A 5,000-nucleotide genomic window follows, 5' to 3' on the forward strand; every position below is an offset into this window, starting at 1 on the left:
TGCGCCTCGTCCCACATCCACAGAGAAACTAAGGTGGTATCGTCCTTGCCCTGCCACTAGGATACTCACGCGATGACTGCCGGTGAAAATTATTACTAATTCTATTTTCTCTGCGCTTCCTTAAACTACAGCCTGAGTCGGACTCTTATTGGCGGGAAGGGCAAGAAATGGGGATGCGTTCGTTACCGGAAAAAGGACAATTTTGAAATTAGGAAAGGCGGTGTGGCGCACGTACGGCGCTTATGGGGACCGGCAACTGTCAATTCTGCTTTACTACGGCGAGCAGAGCGTGCGGAATACATAACAATCCTCGGGATTTTTACGCCACGGATCATTCCAACCCAATTTTCTCCGACTTATTCGTCACTGAGCTGAACCACTTGCCTTCACCCCGCCCGCCAGGAGGTCACCGCCGCCCATCCCAGTCCGCCTGAGTGGCCACGCCGGATGCAGCGCCCGTGCAGCGTTCAAACGTGACTCCAATTGCATACCATCTCTTACGACGGTGGGCTGACCGTGGGCTGACCGTGGGCTGACCTCTCCCAGTACGGGCGACCTTCTTGGGGCTCGGGAATGGTGTCATTACTGGCCGCGTATGGCACTGTGCCTTATGGCTGTCCCTCTCACTTACGCCACTGCCGCTGCTGCTACTGTTCAGGGCGGCCCCAATTAAGGCGTGGCTGGGCGCCGTGATTTCCGTGCGAAACCACTTAGAGGCCGCGGTATCATTTGTGTAATTTAGTGGAGATCATGTGTGTAGTCCTAGTGTATGTTGCGCTACTAGACAACTTTACAATAATCTACATCATGTTGATATAACACTAAGCAAATATATTCATGAGGAGGCACTTCATAGTTGTTGTCCATTTTTTTTGTGCGGAATAATAGCTTTTTATTTTGTCTTTTGTTTATGCATTTAAAGATATTTTTTTTCGGGGGGTGTAATGGGGTACTGTACGCAATTAATAATTCAATGTTTTCCTGAAGTTAGTGGTCTTACTATGTTTTTTATCTTAAATCTTTATATCAACTTGTACTTTGGCAAAAAACGAGCAGAACGAATATGTACCACGAGTAAGTGTATAGGAAGTTAGTTGAAAACGAATCGATATGATACAATTGAACGAACCGACAGCATCTGGAAATTACAATATGCATATGCTGCCGCGTGTGTGATAATACTAAGGCATAAACTGTACACGAATGGGACGAATGCTGCCACAGAATATGTTTGGCTCCATTAGACTCTTCGGTGCAAGCGACTGCGGTACTGATGTAGAAAGGTATAAATGAAAATGAATGTCTACACAATACAAGAGATTTATTTGACCGATTTCGAATAGATCTTCGTCAGATATACACGCCATGTATTTCTGACGAAAATATATTTGAAGAAATACAAGAGATGTATTTGACCGGTTTCGAACATATCTTCGTCAGAAATACACATGTATTTCTAACAAAGATATAATCAAAATAGGTCAAATAAATCTCACGTATTGTGAAGACATTAATCCTCATTATCCTCATTTATACCTTTCTACATTTATCAACATGAATACGGTTCACTACGGTACCCTACCATCTAACCTCTTATTGGCAGGGGACAAACAGGGACAAGGGGGGGGGGGGGGGGGCGCACCACAGACGGGTAAGTGTAGGCGTGTGAAAGCATGTGAGGAAAATGAAGGTCGGGTTTCAAGAGAAATTATGAGTAACATGAGAAATGAGTGTCGGGTGAACTTCTTTTGAACTTCGTGATGCCCGGATGTGAGAGACTCTCACTCGAAAAGCATCCTTGAGACGGAGACTGTGTCATCACATAATCAGCGTGGATAAAAAGAGGAAGGAAAGAGAAGAAGAAGGAGAAGAAAATGAGAAAGAAGAAGAAGAGGGAGGAGAAGAAGAAGGAGAAGAAAATGAGAAAGAAGAAGAACAGGAAGGAGAAGAAAATTTAAAAGAAGAAAATGAGAAAAAAGAAAAGGAAGATGAACATTAAAAAGAAGAAGAAGAAAGATCAGGAAGAAGAAGCAAGAATTAGAAGAAAATTAAAAAGAACAAGAAAAAATAATGAGAAAAAAGGAGAAGCAAAAATAGAAGAAGAAGAATGAAAAGAAAATGAAAAAGAATGAGAAGAAAAGAAGAAAAACATGGCATATGAAAAAGTGAAACATCTACAGCTCTATCCCCTGCTGTATGACTTGACACTTGTTCTCTCCAACTTACCAGCGCTCACGCTACTGAACTTGATAATTAACACATCTAATCTACTTGAAGTAATAAAAATACACAAACTTTTCGTCTCCTTGACTTTCCAACGTTCGTACAAATAAATCAAATATCTAATACATCTTATCGATCTATAATAATATTAATAATTAAGTGTTCTTTGTCTTCCTGAGTTGCCAATACTCATAAAAGCAGAGTTAATAATCAATACGATTTATCGATCTATAATAATATGAATAATTATGTTTTTCTCTGTCTCCCTGACTCACCATCGCGCAAACACCATAATAAGTAACACATCTAATTTAATCCAATCTACATTTAATTTAATTTAATTTAATCTACACGACATCGACGACCTCACGCCCCAAACACCACATCAACGACCCAACGACCCGACGACCCAACGACGCACCACCCCCCCCAATCTTCCTCCCGACCCGTTAAGCCACGCCCCCTGCCGACAACACACACCTCAGCCACACGAGCCTTTCACAACACCCTCTCACACCTCCTGCCGGCGTAAGGGAATCATCAGAACGGAATCTCTCCTACAGGAAGGTCTTGAGGTCTCGTCGGGTCCGTGCAAAGGGTCTTCTTCGATGCTGCTACGGGTTGAAGGTCGTCGCTCATTGGGGGGAGGGGGGGGGGGGTCTTTGTCTTGGGGCTCATTTTAATTCTCTATATCAATTATCGTTGTTTATATTGCATTTGATATTATTATTATCATTAGCACCATTTTTATTATCATCATTATTATTACTATTATTATCGCTATTATTGTTATTTATTATCATCACTGTTATCGGTATTATTGTTATTTATTATCATAACTATTATCATTATTCATTTGTTTATTCATTTCATTCATCTATTCATTTACACCATTACGAAGCGGTGGCGAAGGTGACGTGATCGCATCCGGAGGCGCAGAAGAACCGGTGTGTTGCGGGCGGCGGCAGACCTGCGGGCGTCGGCGTCGGGCCTCGTTGCAAGGAATCGGGCGGTATGCAAATGACCATCCTGATATTATGTTAATGTTAGTCCCGACAAACAGCTTCTATTGGCCGACTGGGTGGCATCCAGGGGATTCCCCGCGCCGCCTTTCATCTGACGGATCACCTTGCGAGATGAATGCGACACACACGCCGTCCTCGGGATCTGAACTCCAAAACAATGCCTTATTCATGCCCGATGCCTCACGCGCCTCATTAAACCGAAGTCTATAAGCCACAGAACGTATCTCTAAAGCCATTTACCAACACGCTAAGCGAACGAGTTATATTTACGGTATTTTGAGGCAGTTTACGTATAATTTCACCTTCGATTAATCCCGCGCTTCCCACACCGAAACATCAACACACGCGAACACGCCGCTACTCGGGCGTTGCGCATCCCGTGCTTCGTCTGTCTTCGGGGGCTCTTCGCTCTCCAATCAAAATGTTGCATGTTGAGAAATGATAAAAAAGAACAATTTAACCGGACTATTAAATGTGGGTGCGTGCGAGTGGTCTTTTTCCCTCGTAAAATACCGACTTTTTTATGGATATGCCAATAGAAGGACCTGTTTCTTCTACTTGTCCTTCCCTCTCCTCTTCTATCACTCCTCCTCCGTCTCCCTTCCTCGTTAGCTTCTCTTCTTGCGGTTTACATACACACTCCCTTTCCTCCTCCTTCGCTATATTTACATGCCGTGAATTTATTGCCCTTTGTTTTTCGTCCGAAACGCTTAAAATGTTCATAAATCGAGACGAACAGAAGGGTAACTGTCCTCATGAACCAGTCCGCGGCGGGAAGCTATGAGGTGGCGAGACTGATTACAAAAAAAAGAAAAGAAAAAGAAAACACAAAAATACGTAAATGAATGATTGATTGGTAAGAAAAAGAAAAAAAATGCGTAAATGAATGATTGATTGGTAAGAAAAAGAAGAAAAAAAAAAGCGTAAATGAATGATTGACCGGCCAAATGAATTTTGAAAAATGGAAAAAATTACTTATATAAGTAAATGTATAAAACAGGTAAGGAATTTGATATTCAAGAAAGGAAAGATATGGAAATCAACAAAGAAAGAAAGATAAACACAAAGATTAAAAATAAAAAGGAGATATGAGTCAACGGGTAAACAAATAATTAAAGAATATCAATATGAAGGAAACAAAACACAAATAGAGAGAGAGAAAAAAAAGTTTCAAGGACAAGAAAACAAAAGACATACAGACGAATTAAAACACCTCGCTTTAGAGACAAACAAACAAACGAATAAAAACATTACCTGAAGGACAAGAAATCAAAAGACAAAGATATAACTAAAACCACAATGCTTTATAGACAAGAACGCGAAAAGTAAACAAATGACAAACACACTGCTTTAAAGACAAAACCAAAAAAAAAAAAAAAAAAGAAAAAAAAATATACGTATAAAAACCACACAGCTTTAAAGACAACAACAAAGAAAACAAAACAAAACGAACACGCCGACACCCAGCCAGCAAGAGAAAAGAGCCAGCGTGGAGAACAAGCACCGCAAACGGACAAGTAAAAATGTTCGCATTATGGACTCAGACACCAAGCAAAATAACAATCAACAAAGGCGAGATAAAGGGTCCACAAGCAGCCCAAGCCAAGCACGCAAACAAGCAGGTAAGAGAGTAGATATTTCAGCTGACGAAGCAAGCAAGCAAGCAAGCACAGACGATACTCCGGAAGCCACGAAGTCTCAGCCAAAGTGGGGAAGTTTCGGACAAGTAGCGGCGGCCATCATCCCGCGCAG

General features: G+C 41.7%; 1 protein-coding gene across 2 annotated transcripts in view; it reads right to left on the reverse strand.

The window, feature by feature from the left end:
* Positions 1-5,000, reverse strand: part of LOC113810988 (protein SSUH2 homolog) — a 630,727-nt gene that overhangs the window by 146,603 nt on the left and 479,124 nt on the right. The window contains exon 1 of one of the 2 annotated variants that reach the window (XM_070128775.1): positions 1-386. This exon is cut by the window's left edge and continues 68 nt beyond it. The exons of the other annotated variant lie outside the window; for it this stretch is intronic. The gene's annotated coding sequence lies outside the window, so the exon portion shown is untranslated. Of the gene's footprint in view, positions 387-5,000 lie in introns of those variants that run through there. 2 annotated transcript variants of the gene reach the window in all.

This window comes from Penaeus vannamei, chromosome 2, assembly GCF_042767895.1.
Source record: "Penaeus vannamei isolate JL-2024 chromosome 2, ASM4276789v1, whole genome shotgun sequence".
Classification (NCBI taxonomy): Eukaryota; Metazoa; Arthropoda; class Malacostraca; order Decapoda; family Penaeidae; genus Penaeus; species Penaeus vannamei.